This window comes from Manis pentadactyla, chromosome 2 (assembly GCF_030020395.1).
Source record: "Manis pentadactyla isolate mManPen7 chromosome 2, mManPen7.hap1, whole genome shotgun sequence".
In the NCBI taxonomy this organism is placed as follows: domain Eukaryota; kingdom Metazoa; phylum Chordata; class Mammalia; order Pholidota; family Manidae; genus Manis; species Manis pentadactyla.
In genome coordinates this window covers 169700601-169717427 of record NC_080020.1, presented here as the reverse complement: position 1 = coordinate 169717427, position 16827 = coordinate 169700601, and positions in this window count along the sequence as shown.

Sequence of the window (16827 nt, the reverse complement as noted above, 5' to 3'; positions counted from 1 at the left end):
TATATGAAAAACACAGTGATTGAAAGTCTTCTGCATGATTCTTCCATTTACTCATTTATTCAATTATTTATTTATATCAGATGGACTCACCAATATTTATTTCAAACATCAGGTTTTACTCCAACGCTTTTTATTTTATTGCTCAATTTTCTTTTCCCAGCTTGGTCATTAGGGACTCTTTCAGATGGCTCCTACAAGCCTTTTAAATACTCCCCATTGTGTGTGTCTTCTTTTTTTTTTTTCAATTTTTTTTTTTTGTTTTGGGGGGAGCACTTCATTACTTTTAGTTCTATATGACAGCCTCATCTTATATATTTACTGATTTTGCCCTAGATTCAGTCATTCTCCAGGTTTCCTGATCCACTCAGTTGGAAAATGATATTAGGAACAAAGATCATGGTACCAGGCATGCATTTTGCCACTGGGGCATCATCATTTCTAGTCCTCAGCAGATAAAACAATGAAATATATGTGCACATAACACCCCATATGTATGTATGTGTACACGCACACACACAACCCATGCATATACACATAACTCTAAATAATTATCCATTTAACAATATGTATCTGAATCAAGCTAAACTTGAATTTATATTGATGCCTCCAACTGGATTATCCTTCCCTTGCTTATTTGTAGCCTCCCAATTCAGAAGTGACAAAACTGGCTGCTGCCATCCTCCTGGTGTATTGTAATTTTTTTTTCTAATTCACATTTTCTTGACACCTCAACATTCCTACGAACAAGCTGTGAGCACCCCACCAAGTGAGCAAGCGCAGCAGTGCGATAAGGCTGGTCCCTGCCCTCCCCTGATTGTGATACAACGATGAACACACCAATGAAATCCCTTCATGAGTTTGCTTCTGTACTCCACCTTGACTCCCAATAAAGGCACTTAACCACTGGCCCTCACTCTCTCATTCTGCTCTCTACAGGCTTGGTTGCACCTGCTCTCTGAGTACTGCTTATACATACAGACCCCCAGATGGTATGCTGTGCTTCCCTCCTCCAGGACTTCAAATACAATAGATCTTTTAATGTCCTATGCCTTTCCTGGTGCATTTTCTGTGACTTAGAATGATCTTAAAAGACCCCACAAGTGGACGTACTCTCCCATTTATAACACACCTGGTTCCCACCATCTGCCATCCATTGTTCAACTCCATTATAAATACATAGCAGCATCAGACTTGTTAATCTGTATCACTTTGAGAAACAACTTGATTAACTAGACTATACTTTTTACATGCATTTCTTTGTCTTTAGTATTTCAGGCTCCACTACTTAGATCAGAACTTCCCCTACTCTTTTCAGTAAGTTTGCAATTTGTAACGCATTTATATTCTCTTATCAGAGGCTCTTATTCTTTTTGGTGAGTCCCAAGACTCTTAAATTATTTTCCTTTTTTTAGTTTGCATACATTGTTTCATTTTTGTGCTGTGAAGTGCTATGCATATTAATGTCTTATATTCAACATTCACAATAATATACAAAATAGTCCTGATGGTCCCTAAAAGTACCCAAAAGTACCCTAAAAGTTCCTGGTGCTTCACCTATTCATCACACTCCATCTCCCTTCAAACCCCTGGAAAACACTTACCAAAAAGTTTTAGCTTTTTTGGCATGTCACATAATTGGAATCAAACAGTATACAGCCTTTTCAGACCAGCTTCTTTACTTAGCAATACCCATTTAAGGCCCCTCTGTGTCTTTTCATGATTTGATAGTTCATTTCTTTTCATTGCTGAATAATATTTCATTGTATGGATTTATCAGATTGTTTACCGATGAAGGACATTTGGGCTACATCCATTTTGGAAGAGTAAAGCTATTATAAACATACATAGGCAGTTTTTTAAAATTCATTTTGTTATCATCAATCTACAATTATATGAAGAACATTATGTTTATTAGACTCCCCCTTCACCAAGTCCCCCCTACAAACCCATTATAGTCACTGTCCACCAGCTTAGTAAGATGCTGTAGAATCACTACTTCTCTTCTCTGTGTTGCATATTCCTCCCTATGCCATCCCCACACATTATACATGCTACTCGTAAGGCCCCCTTTCTTTTTGCCAGCCCTTTTCCCTCCCTTCCCAACCATCCTCCCCAGTCCCTTTCCCTTTGGCAACTGTTAGTACATTCTTGGGTTCTGTGATTCTGCTACTGTTTTGTTCCTTCAGTTTTTCTTTGTTCTTATACTTCACATATGAGTGAAATCATTTGGTACTTGTCTTTCTCTGCCTGGCTTATTTCACTGTGCATAATATCCTCTAGCTCCATCAATGTTGTTGCAAATGGTAGGATTTGTTTTCTTCTTATGGCTGAATAATATTCCATTGTGCATTTGTACCACATCTTCTTTATCCATTCATCTACTGATGGACACTTAGGTTGCTTTCATTTCTTGGCTATTGTAAATAGTGCTGTGATAAACACAGGGGTGCATATGTCTTTTTCAAACTGGGCTGCTGCATTCTTAGGGTAAACTCCTAGAAGTGGAATTCCTGGGTCAAATCGTATTTCTATTTTGAGCTTTGTGAGGAACCTCAATACTGCTTTCCACAATGGTTGAACTAATTTACATTCCCACCAGCAGTGTAGGAGGGTTCCCCTTTCTCCACAACCTCGCCAACATTTGCTGTTGTTTGTCTTTTGGATGGTGGCGATCCTTACTGGTGTGAAGTGATATCCCATTGTGGTTTTAATTTGCATTTCTCTGATGACTAAAAATGTGGAGCATCTTTTCATGTGTCTGTTGGTCATCTGAATTTCTTCTTTGGAGAACTGTCTGTTCAGCTCCTCTGCTCATTTTTTAATTGGATTTTTTGCTTTTTGTTTGTTGAGGTGTGTAAGCTCTTTACATATTTTGGATGTCAACCCTTTATCAGATCTGTCATTTATGAATATATTCTCCTGTACTGTAGGGTACTTTTTTGTTCTATCGATGGTGTCCTGTGCTGTACAGAAGCTTTTCAGCTTGATATAGTCCCACTTGTTCATTTTTGCTTTTGTTTCCCCTGCCCGGGAAGATATGTTCATGAAGAAGTTGTTCATGTTTATATTCAAGAGATTTTTGCCTATGTTTTTTTCTAAGAGTTTCATGGTTTCATGACTTACATTCAGGTCCTTGATCCATTTCAAATTTACTTTTGTGTGTGGGGTTAGACAGTGATCCAGTTTCATTGTTTTGCATGTAGCTGTCCAGTTTTGCCAGCACCATCTGTTGAAGAGACTGTCATTTCGCCATTGTATGTCCATGGATCCTTTATCATATATTAATTGACCATATATGTTTGGGTTAATGTCTGGAGTCTCTATTCTGCTCCACTGGTCTGTGGCTCTGTTCTTGTGCCAGTACCAAACTGTCTTGATTACTATGGCTTTGTAGTAGAGCTTGAAGTTGGGGAGTAAGATCTCCTCCACTTTATTCTTCCTTCTCAGGATTGCTTTGGCTATTCGGGGTCTTTGGCATTTCATTTGAATTTTTGAACTATTTGTTCCAGTTCGTTGAAGAATGCTGTTGATAATTTGATAGGGATTACATCAAATCTGTATATTGCTTTGGGCTGGATGGCCATTTTAACGATATTAACTCTTCCTAGCCAAGAGCATGGGATGAGTTTCCATTTGTTAGTGTCCTCTTTAATTTCTCTTAAGAGTATCTTACAGTTTTCAGAGTATAGGTCATTCACTTCCTTGGTTAGGTTTATTTGTAGGTATTTTATTCTTTTTGATGCAATTGTGAATGGAATTGTTTTCCTGATTTCTCTTTCTATTAGTTCATTGTTAGTGTATAGGAAAGCCACAGATTTCTGTGTGGCAATTTTGTATCCTACAACTATGCTGTATTCTGATATCAGTTCTAGTAGTTTTGGAGTGGACTCTTTAGGGTTTTTTATGTATAATATCATGTCATCTGCAAATAGTGACAGTTAAACTTCTTCTTTACCAGTTTGGATTGGTTGTATTTCTTTGTTTTGTCTAATTCCATGGCTTGGACCTCCAGTACTATGTTGAATAACAGTGGGGAGAGTGGGCATCCCTGTCTTGTTTCCGATCTCAGAGGAAAAGCTTTCAGCTTCTCTCTGTTCAGTATGATGTTGGTTGTGGGTTTATCATATATGGCCTTTATTATGTTGAGGTACTTGCCCTCCATGCCCATTTTGTTGAGAGTTTTTATCATGAATGGATGTTGAATTTTGTCGAATGCTTTTTCAGCATCTATGGAGATGATCATGTGGTTTTTGTCTGTCTTTTTGTTGACGTGGGGATGATGTTGATGAATTTTCGAATGTTGTACCATCCTTGCATTCCTGGGATGAATCCCACTTGGTCATGGTGTATGATCCTTTTGATGTATTTTTGAATTCGATTTGCTAATATTTTGTTGAGTGTTTTTGCATCTACATTCATCAGGGATATTGGTCTGTAATTTTCTTTTTTGGTGGGGTCTTTGCCTGGTTTTGGTATTAGGGTGATGTTGGCTTCATAGAATGAGTTTGGGAGTATTCCCTCCTCTTCTATTTTTTGGAAAACTTTAAGGAGAATGGGTATTATATCTTCTCTGCATGTCTGATAAAATTCCGAGGTAAATCCTTCTGGCCCAGGGGTTTTGTTCTTGGGTAGTTTTTTGATTACCACTTCAATTTCGTTGCTAGTAATTTTGTTTAGATTTTGTGTTTCTTCCTTGGTCAGTCTTGGAAGGTTGTATTTTTCTAGGAAGTTGTCAATATCTTCTAGGTTTTCCTGCTTGTTAGCATATAGTTTTTCATAGTATTCTCTAATAATTCTTTGTATTTCTGTGGGGTCCGTCATGATGTTTCCTTTCTCGTTTCTGATTCTGTTGATGTGTGTTGATTCTCTTTTTCTCTTAAGTCTGGCTAGAGGCTTATCTATTTTGTTTATTTTCTCAAAGAACCAGCTCTTGGTTTCATTGATTTTTGCTACTGTTTTATTCTTCTCAATTTTATTTATTTCTTCTCTGATCTTTATTATGTCCCTCCTTCTGCTGACTTTAGGCCTCATTTGTTCTTCTTTTTCCAATTTTGATAATTGTGATGTTAGACTATTCATTTGGGTTTGTGCTTCCTTCTTTAAATATGCCTGGATTGCTATAAAGTTTCCTCTTAAGAGTGCTTTCGCTGCATCCCACAGAAGTTGTAGCTTTGTGTTGTTGTTTTCATTTGTTTCCATATATTGCTTGATCTCTATTTTAATTTGGTCGTTGAACCATTGATTATTTAGGAGCATGTTGTTAAGCCTCCATGTGTTTGTGGGCCTTTTTGCTTTCTTTGTACAATTCAGCTCTAGTTTTATACCTTTGTGGTGTGAAAAGTTGGTTGGTAGAATTTCAATCTTTTTGAATTTACTGAGGCTCTCTTTGTGGCCTAGTATGTGGTCTATTCTGGAAAATGTTCCATGTGCACTTGAGAAGAATGTGTACCCTGTTGCTTTTGGGTGTAGAGTTCTATAGATGTCTATTAGGTCCATCTGTTCTAGTGTGTTCTTCAGTGCCTCTGTGTCCTTACTTATTTTCTTTCTGGTGGATCTGTCTTTTGGAGAGAGTGGTGTGTTGAAGTCTCCTAATATGAATGCATTGAATTCTATTTCCTCCTTCAGTTCTGTTAGTATTTGTTTCACATATGCTGGTGTTCCTGTGTTGGGTGCATATATATTTATAATGGTTATATCCTCTTGTTGGACTGACCCCTTTATCATTATGTAATGTCCTTCTTTATCTCTTGTTACTTTCTTTGTTTTGAAGTCTATTTTGTCTGATACTAGTACTGCAACACCTGCTTTTTTTTTCTCCCTGTTGTTTGTATGAAATATCTTTTTCCATCCCTTGACTTTTAGTCTGTGCACGTCTTTGGGTTTGAGGTGAATCTCTTGTAAGCAGCATATAGATGGGTCTTGTTTTTTTATCCATTCAGTGACTCTATGTCTTTTGATTGGTGCATTCAGTCCATTTACATTTAGGGTGATTATCGATAGGTATGTACTTATTTCCATTGCAGGCTTTAGATTCCTGGTTACCAAAGGTTCAAGGGTAATTTCCTTACTATCTAAGAGTCTAACTTAACTCACTTAGTATGCTGTTACAAACACAATCTAAAGGTTCTTTGGTTTTTCTCCTACTTTTTCTTTCTCCTCCTTTCTTTATATATTAGGTATCAAATTCTGTACTTTTTATCTATGCCTTGATTGACTTTGGGGATAGTTATTTTAATTTTGCATTTGCTTAGTAATTAACTGTTCTACTGTCTTTACTGTGGTTTTATTACCTCTGGTGACAGCTATTCAACCTTAGGAACACTTCCATCTGTAACAGACCCTCCAAAATTGACTATAGAGATGGTTGTGGGAGGTACATTCTCTCAACTTTTGCTTATCTAGAAATTGTTTAATCCCTCCTTAAATTTAAATGATAATCTTGCCAGATAAAGTAATCTTGGTTCCAGGCCCTTCTGCTTCATGGCATTAAATACATCATGCCAGTCCTTTCTGGCCTGTAAGTTCTCTGCTGAGAAGTCTGATGTTAACCTGATGGGCTTTCCTTTGTATGTGATCTTATTTCTGTCTCTGGCTGCTTTTAACAGTCTGTCCTTATCCTTGATCTTTCCCATTTTAATTACTATGTGTCTTGGTGTTGTCTTCCTTCGGTCCCTTGTGTTGGGGGATCTGTGGATCTCCATGGCCTGAGAGACTATCTCCTTCCCCAGATTGGGGAAGTTTTCAGCAACTACCTCCTCAAAGACACTCACTTTCTATCCCTTTCTCTCTCTTCTTCTTCTTCTTCTGGTATCCCTGTAATGCAAATATTGTTCTGTTTGGATTGGTCATACAGTCCTCTCAACATTCTTTCATTCTTAGAGATCCTTTTTTCTCTCTGTGCCTTAGCTTCTTTGTATTCCTCTTCTCTAGTTTCTATTTCATTTATTGTCTCCTCCACCGTATCCAACCTGCTTTTAATACCCTGCATCGTGTTCTTCAACAATTGGATCTCCGACCTAAATTCATTCCTGAGTTCTTGGGATGTCTTTCCGTACCTCCATTAGGATGTTGATGATTTATATTTTGAACTCCCTTTCAGGAAGAGTCATGAGGTCCATATCATTTAAACTCCTTTCTCCGGAGTTGTATTAATAATTTTACTCTGGACCAGGTTTCTTTGGTGTTTCATATTTGTGTATGGTGCCCTCTCATGTCCAGAAGCTCTATTCTGGAGCTGCTCAGCCCCCGAAGCAATGTTGAGGCTCACAGGGGAGTGGGATTGGTGCCTGGGGGGAGGAAAGAGCTGTTCCCCACCTCCTGGCTCCTGTGCCTGTCTCCACTGCCTGAACCAGTGGGCCGGGCACACAGGTTTAAGTTTTTGTCCCAGAGCAGTGGATATGGATCCCTGCTTTCCACAAGCAGCCATAATCCCAGTCTCCCCAGGAACTCCGCCTGTCCCAGCTTTCCAATCCCATAATCAGAAGAGTATGATGAAATCACCATGAAATGTAGGTTTGTGCTCCCAGCGCAGATCTCCGGAGCTAGGTGTTCAGCAGTCCCAGGCCTCTACTCCCTCCCTGCTCAGTTTCTCTTCCTCCCGCCAGTGAGCTGGGGTGGGGGAGGGGCTCAGGTCCCACAGAGCCACAGCTCTGATACGTTACCCTGTTCAGTGAGGTCTGCTCTTTTCTCCAGGTATATTCAGTCTGGCGCTGTCCTCTTTCCTGTTGCTCTCTCAGGATTAGTTCTGCCAACTATATTTTCTAATTGTATCCAGTTTTAGGAGGAAGCCTCTGTCTCTCCTCTCACACTGCCATCTTTTCACATAGGCAGTTTTTATGTGGGAAAAATTCTTCAAATCACTTGGGCAAATATGTAGAAGCACAATCGGTGGCTCATATGAAGAAATTATGTTTAGCTTTTTAAGAAAATGCCAAGGTGTCTTCCACAGTGTCGATACCATTTTGCACTGCTACTGCAGTGAATAAGAGTTTCTGTTGCTCCACATCCTCATCAGCATTTGGTATTGCTAGTGTTTTGGATTTTAGCCATTCTAAGGTATATATTGTGGTATCTTATTTTATTTTGAAAATTCCTAACGAGTAGTTCAAGCATTTTTTTCTTGTACTTATTTGTCATCATTTACATCTTCCTGGATGATGCTTCTGTTCCATTTTTTAAATTGGATTGTTTTGCTTACTATTGAGTTTTACATTTTAGACATAAGCCATTTATCAGATATGTTTGCACACATTTTGTCCTAGTCTCTGGCTCATCTTTTCATTCTCTTAAAAAATCCTCTTCAGAGAGCAGAAACTTAATTTTCCTGATGCCTAACATCAATGTTTTTTCTTTCATGGACTATGTTTTTACGTTCATATCTATAATCTCAATTCCCAGCCCACAGTCACATAGATTTTCTACTGTGTCTTCTTGTAAAAATTTTATACTGAATTTTTATCTAGGTGTATTCTCCACTTAAGTTAATTTTTGTGAAAGGTAAAACATTTGTATCTACATTCATATTTTTAGCTTATAGACACCTAATTTTTCCAGTATCATTTGTTGAAATTTCATTTGCTCCTTTATCAAGTATCAGTTGCCTGTACTTAACTGAGTATATTCTTGGGCTTTCATCTTTGTTCCCTTAATACATATTCCATTATTTTGCTATATCCACACTCTGTTGATTGCTGTAGCTTGATTAAATCATGAAGTCAGCTACTGTCCTTCCTTTAATTTTGTTCTTCACTATCATGTTAGCCTTTCTGAGTCTGTTACCTTTGCTTATAAACCACAGAAAAAATTTATCTATATCCACAAAATATCTTCCCAGGGATTTTGATTATGATTTCATTTAACCTGTAGATTAAGTTAAGAAGAACTGACATCTTAACAATATTGAGTCTTACAATCCATGAATATTTCTCCATTTACTTATGTTTTCTTTGCTTTCTTTCATCTAAGTTTTATAGATTTCTACATGGAGATCTTCTACTTATTTTGTTAGATTTATTCCTTATAGATAATGATTCAATATTTTTGGTGATATTGTCAATTTTATTGTATTTTCATTTCAAATTCAATTATAAATTTCTGGTACAAAGGGAAGCAACTGAACCTCTGTTTATTAACTTTGTACCCCGTAATATTGCTATAATTGCTCATTTGCAAGATGTTTTTTTTTCTGTCAATTCTTCGAGATTTCCTATATAGAAAATCATACATACCATGTAGGAACAAAGATAGTTGGATTTCCTCTTTCCAATCTGCATAGCTTTTACTGGTTTTTATTATCTTTTTACAGTACCTAGGACTTCTAGGAAAATGTTGAATAGAAGAGATAAGAGAGGGGCATCCTTGGCTTTTTCTAATCTTAGGGAATAGCATCCACTTTCTCAATATTAAATGTGATGTTAGCTGTAGGCTTTCTTTTTTTCTCTCCCTTTTAAATATGCTTTATTTTTTGAACAGCTTGATATTTACAGCAAAGCTGGCCAGACAACACAGAGTTTTCACACAGCCTTGTGGCACCTTCTGTCCTCCCTCCCCCAACACCCACACAGACTCCCCACTGTGAACATCCCACAGCAGAGCAGCACATTTGCTTTGATGGATGAACCCACATTGACACGTCATTATCACCTAAAGTCCATAGTTTACAGTAGCCTTCAGTCTTGCATTTTGTAGTACATTCTGTGGGTTTGGATAAAAGCACCTACCATTACAACGTCATGGTCATACATAGTGCTGTCGAATAGTCACTGGCCTGAAACTTCTCTGCTCCACCCACTTTTCCCTCTCTCTCCCCTAACCTCTGACAAGCACTGACCTGTTTACTATCTCCAGATATGATCTGCCTTTCCAGAGTATCATATAGTTGTAATCATACAGTGTATAGCCCTTGCAGGTTAGTTTTTTTCACTTCTTACTATGCATTTATGTTTCCTCCTCCTCTCTTCATGGCTTGATCATGTCTTTTTAGCACTGAACAGGATTCCATTATCTGGTTGCACCACAGTGCATTTACCTGTTCAACTGAAGGACATCTTGGTTACTTCCATGTTTGGGTAATTATGAATAAAGCTGCAGTAAACATCTATTGTGTGGGTTTTGTGTTGACTTAGGTTTTCAACTCCTTTGAGTAGTAAATACTAAGGGGCACAATCAGTGGATGATATGGTAAGAGTATGTTGAGTGTTGTAAGAAACTGCCAAACCGTCTTCCAAAGTAGCTGTACCATTTTGCATTCACACCATTTTCTTGAATTAAATTTAAAAAAAAAACTCAGAAAACTATATTTAGAAGGGACTTTAACTTAATAAAATACCTTAAAAAAAACACAAGCAAACATTAAACTTTATTATTTACTGTATAACATTCTCATCAAAGTCAGGCACCAAAGGAGAACAGCGGCCACCGCTGTCTATTTCTGCAGACTTTTGATTGTCTACAGAGAATAGCCAAACCCCAAAAGACAAATTGAATAAAGTAACAGAAGAAAAAATAAAAAAGACCAAGGTGAGAATGCTCAACTTTGTTAACTGCCCAAGAACAACAGATCATTGTTACAACTGGCATGATTTGTACATGTTGAGTTGGCAAACAACAAAAAGCCTGACAATATTAGTTTTGGGAAAGATGTGCAAAACAAGGAACACTCATGATCTTTTGAGAGATATTTGGAAATATATAGTAAAGTTGAAGTTGATCAAACCCCATGATGCAGGACTTCCCTTTATTGTTTGCTTCTCATTAGAAAATCATACACAAGTGCATAAACACAGTTACAAATATGTTAATTTCTACATTTCAACATAGGAAATAGTTGAAATCCACATAAATGCCAATCAACAGAAGAGTATATTGATATCTATACACAATGTAAAATACCATATAAAAGATAAAAATGATATATATATATTTCTAAAATAAGGAAGAAAAATTTCAAGTTGCAGAATTATGCATGTTTACACATACATGGCATTAGATTCCAGATACATAAAGTCTATATGCAAAACAACAATATTTATAAATATTTAGCAAACTGTACACAACAACCATAAACTGATTTCATGGTATAACTTACCACTCAGGCAAGAAAGAAGAAAATGATTTTAGGTAGGAGAATCTAATGATATCAACGCTCTCTGTCATATTTTCATTATTAGAAGACGTGAAATAAACATAGCTTAATAACTAGTACTTGTAGAATCAGGAGCATAGAGGAGTGTTTATGTTATTTAATCTTTTCTTTCTCATTTGAAATATTTTACAATAAAAGATTTTTATTTCAATAAAAAATGCTTATGTGTATGAATCTTTTGTTTGCTTTATTGGGGGTAAAAAAAGTAAGACATGTTGCAGAAAATGTGCCTGTGAACATTTGCACTGACAGATTGCAATTTTGGAGAAATTCTATCGAGATATCTACCACAATGCCAAAAAAAGCACTAACCAAACATTATCTGCAGCTGGAGCAAGATGGTCATACATGATACAGTCACACTTGGCAATGAGAAGGAAATCTGGAATCTGCATTTCCTCCCTTCTCTGCTTGTTTACTTTTTTTTCTGTTTAGTTAACATGACAGAGAAACCTGGAGTCCCTTCCCAACCAATGGAGAGCATGTACAGAGAAGCAGAGGGTAAGGATGCAAAAGTTGGTCTCTGATAATGGCTTCAACTCATAGTGATTTAAATTTTAAGTTTTATTACTTGGCACTCATTCCATCAGCTAATAATTAAAAATGCTTCCTATAGAAAACTTCAGCAACATCTTCTGTTTTAAGTCACCTTTTATCAAGAAATCCCGGGGCTGAAGGACAGCTGGGGGTATGTGTGAGACACATTTAAAATTATAGTTATCAATCTTAAAGAAGAAACTGGGAGGATTTTTATTTTTCAAGAAAAATATACCATATTTAGAAACACAAAGAAATCAATAATCAGCTCATTTAAATTAAAAATTAAAAGAGAAAAACTAAAAAATAGTAGGCCTGGATAATTTCAATTTCAGCCTAGCAAAAAGCATGTCTTTATTTTGTACTTCATGTGAAAATTTTTCATTCACATGCTTGACACAAAAAATTCTGAAACCCTTCTATCAACGAAGCTAGTATAAGCTTTAAGTTAAACAATTCGAAGACAAGCATGTGCACACATGCACACACACAAAAAGGAACACACGTTTTTATGAATTTAGTAAAACTCCAAAATAAATTACTAGAAAAATAAGGAGCTACATATAAAACTAATAACTAATGACATAAGCAGGTTATTTTGTTTCCTCCATGAATGCTAGGATATTTGTTTTTTTCTCAGAAAAATAAGATTAAAAAAGTCTTTTTACAAACATACAGAAATAAATTAATTACAGATCAACATTAAAATAAAGTATGTAAGAACTCTAAGTAAATGTTTTTAAGACTTTGCAAAGGAAAATAAAACTGAGACACAGACAGGTTAAGAGAAATTGCCTGAAGACACAGTAAGGGGAAGAGCTGAGGTCTAAGTTTAGACAGTGGAAAAACTGCACTCCATTGCTGCATTCAATTTTTAATCACTATTTATGCTTAGAGAACAAAACAAATGGAGATGATAAATGCTAGTACAAAACAAAAGTTCAGAAGAGGCCACAGCAGTGAACTGGTTACTTCTGCGTAATAATTTAAGCGCTGTTGATTTAGATGCACACCCACACCCAGTTCTAATACGACCATTTTAGAGGGTGGGGCCAGGAGAAATTTTGAAGTACTGTGGGACAGAGGTGGTAGTTCAGAGATAGTCCAGTTAAACCCTTGCTTCTTGCTTCTATGACTGGAAGTCACAGAAGACAACTAAATTTGATGAATCAAGGAATTCATGTGAAAAAACAAATATTTGTAAATATGGTACATACAGAGGTGGATAAGCATGTGTAGAGATTACCTCTGGAGTGAGATTGGAAATCGATAGTGGTAGATCATTTTTTTAACATGTGGTGCCTTTAATCTGCTTACAGATTATTTTATTTTTTATAACTATAGGGGAAAAAGTAGGTGATCTGTAGGAAAATTATCAGTAAGCTTATCGGCAAAAAGTAACTCTCACAGAGGTTCAGAAAACACTTAGAAGCTCACCTAGCCCTACTCTAATAAAACTGAAGAGTAACTTCCGTTTCAGGAAAAGGAAATACCCTTAGTTGTGCAAACAAGTCACACAGTCAATGGCATACTAAGAGTTACAGTGATTTGATATTTTGCTCAGAATTACAAATTTTCAATCTCCTTTAATTCCTACTCTCCATTTGTTCCAATCTCCAAGTTTAGCAATGATGCTGGAAATTGGAGTAGGGCTTAATTTACACATGGAGAGTCAATTGACCTCAGTAGGAAGAAGAACCACACAGAGAATGGATCCCACTTGAAGCCTAATAAGAACATTGATAAGGAAAGCACCGTTCCAGCATGCTTTGGAAAATACTATACTTGAGGTGTGTTCAGTGCCAATTCTGACAGAAGTACCAATAAAATATTCCACTAAGAGAACTTTAACTTTCAAAGCCCTAAATCCCAATGTCAATAAAGGGGCCTCTGAGAAGCATTCTCTAACTTACTTAGGTATGTTGCTTGCTGTCTAATCCATGATGCCCACATGGTTTCATATAGATGTACTTCCAGTACACAGGAACTTTTTGATCCTTAGAAGTAGAATTTCAGAATTGGCACCTAAATATGGATATTAGATTGCAACCTCCATGAAACAAGGACTTTTACCTATCATCTATTTTCATAGAGGTATCATCACTGCCATAACACATCCTGGCATCATGCAGGCACTCAATAAATATTTATCCAAAGAAAGACATGGAGAATGGGAGCTGAAAATGATGCCTAAAATCAAAGCCATGGATAAGATAATAATTGCCTCTTGAACCCTACGTTAAGAGTATCCTCAGAATGGGTTTTCAAAAAGGAGGGGATTTTGCCTTCCATAGAGAAACACTGCTTTGTGGGTCACGTGATATGACTACTGTCTTTTAGGTTGATTTCTAGCATAACTTTTCATGGAGCAAATCATTCCCAATTCGTTCTGTTACATTAGGGTGACCTCACCTACAGTCTTTGTCTAAGATTCTTTCAAAATAATTCTCCTTCTCCCTGCTACCTTCCCTAGTGCTTCATCCAGAGGAAAATCTCAAAAATTTTCCTGTGTAAATCCCATGAGTAGAGGCTGCACACAGTACAGCCCTTACTTTTTGCTTCAAATTTAAAAACAATTCACATTTTTAGATTTTTCTAGGAAATACTGCCTGTGCCTAACCACTCTGGGGAACTCATGTCAAGTTACCTGAACAGCGAGGTTGATTTGGTTCCCCACATTTGGTTGCAGTGGCATAGTGCTTATGGACACCTGCCTCCCTGCAAAAGCTTCTGGGCTCTCCTGTTTCCTCCAGTAATATTTCACAAGGGCCTGCTTTTTGCATTTCTGTTTTTCCCCTCTATTTTGCTTGGTGCTTGATAGGCTCAAATGAAAATGAATATCCTCAATTCTGGGAATGTTTCTAAATAGTTTATTTGGTCATTTCCTCTTTTCTCTCTGTCTAGGATTCCTACTGTTCAGATATTGAACGTCTAGGACTAAAAATGCTCCAGTGTCCTAAACCTGTTCTTTTGTATTTTGTTATTAAATCATCTTGTGTTATGAAAGTTTTACTTTGTGGGAGATTTTTTTCCAAATTAACTTTGCCCAAACATTTAGTGAATTTTTCATTCCTGCTATCGTGTTTTTAATTTTCTAGAGTTCTTTATAGCTTTTTGAACAGACCACCAGTCCTTCTTCATAACATCTATTCATGTCTCATGGATGAAATATCATCTCGTCTTTTCAGGACATTCTGATATATTTAACGTTTCCTCCTACTCATTGCATTGTTTCATTTCTTCCTGATTTCCTTTTCTTCTCTTTGTTTTTGGTCTCTGTTTTCATGTTGGTGTTACTCAAAACCCTGGAGTTCAGTGGCCCATTCATATATAAGAATGGGGTACTAACCAGTTAAGTGGTAGTTTGTTTGTACAGAGTCTGGATGAATGGGGAGATTTCTCCAAAAACAGGCTGAATCATTACACCAGGTGTACCCAACTGTATCTTCTGGTCTTTTCATTTTAAACTTGTCAGTTTTTTCAGGAAGGTATCCTTTAGTCTTTTTCCTGGAAGATAAAAGCGTTGCACAAAATGTATATAATGTAGAGTGGGTATATTGTGTAGGGGTGCCATCATTTAATATGCATATTTCCCACAATCTCCTATTTTCAATATAGCGTATTCTGAGACCCTCTGGTTTAATTCACAAGGGGATAAACCTGCCATCTTCTCCTGGAAGTTAGCAAGACGCAGTTGTGCAGTTGAGGAAGAAGATCTATGAATCTAAAAAGCCTTCTACAGACATCCAACAATTTTTGCAGCTCCCCCATATCCACATGTAGAATTATTTATGTTTCCAGTCGTGGAGTTGCCTGGGACTGTGGGCTTACCCCTGCAGGCTTGAGGTTCAAGTTTCTCCAGTCTTCTACGTGAAAAAACTGTAGTCTACTTACAGTCTCACTTCCAAAATTTTATCACAGAATTTGCTTTTCATGCTTCTTTTGCCTTGATGGTTTTTCTCAATTTTGCTGTTGCCACCTTTCCACTCTATTTTTTTTTAGCAGCGTTTCTTAGAGATAAGGTGACAACAGTAGGTGCTCAATACACCATTGTAAAGTCTTATCTTTTCAATGGAACTAAAAAAGACAAGTATCAAAAATAAATTACCATTTAAAAAATTACCATTTATTGATGGCCCATAATATTGTATCTTCTATAATCTAGCCTTCAGATGTATTATTTAATTTGGCCTTCATCCTACATGCTGAAAAATGACCATATTGTACCATTTGACACATGAAACCATGGATGACACAGGATTTGAACATGAGACTGTCCAACTTAAGTCCTTTCTAATGTCCATGTACACTTCCCAAGAAGTTTACAGTTTCTAACCTAAAATTCTTTACAACCTAGAATGGGAATTACACTAAAAATATACTTTAAAAAAAGCTAGTGGTATATATTCATAAGAAATTACAAGCAAAATACGTTGAAGGTAAACACAAAAGAATCAAGTTGTTCTTCCTAAATATAATATTGAAAGGACCATGGAGAGAATAAGATTACCCTCAACATTAAAGATAGGCCTAAATTAGCCCTTAAGATCTACATTATATACCACTTCCACAAACACACCTCCCAAACTGAAAGCACATTCTCACACTCAGAATTTTCACATCATCTTATATTTACTATTGATCGATTTGAACTGTATTATATTTCAAAACTATTAATACCTTGTATAGTATATACCTAAATGATTGACAAATACATAAATAGCAAAATCTCAAGCTGTCACAATGGGAGGGGCTTCGGTTATACAAATGAAGTTGACAAAAATGGCAGAGAGCTCGAGGATGCAGACCCCAACCTCGTACCCATTATCTGTATCATCTGCTACCACCTCACAGCACTCTTAAACATGTTAATCTCTCTGAAGGTTAGAAATTTGGTAGAAACTTTGTTTTTCGCTTTTTATTCAGTGCCCTCTTGGAAACTGTAAATGTTCTTGGTGTTTCAAAGCACACAAATCTGTAAGGTAGAAAAAAACAGTATTTGGAACTAAAGATGTAAAACCACCTGACAACTTTTCATTTGACTTTTGAAACTTAAACAACTGCAGAATGACCAACTGCAATCCATTTATCAGTTCAGATGCAGAAGGTTAAATATCTCACACAGAATAATATGCATTTTCCATGAT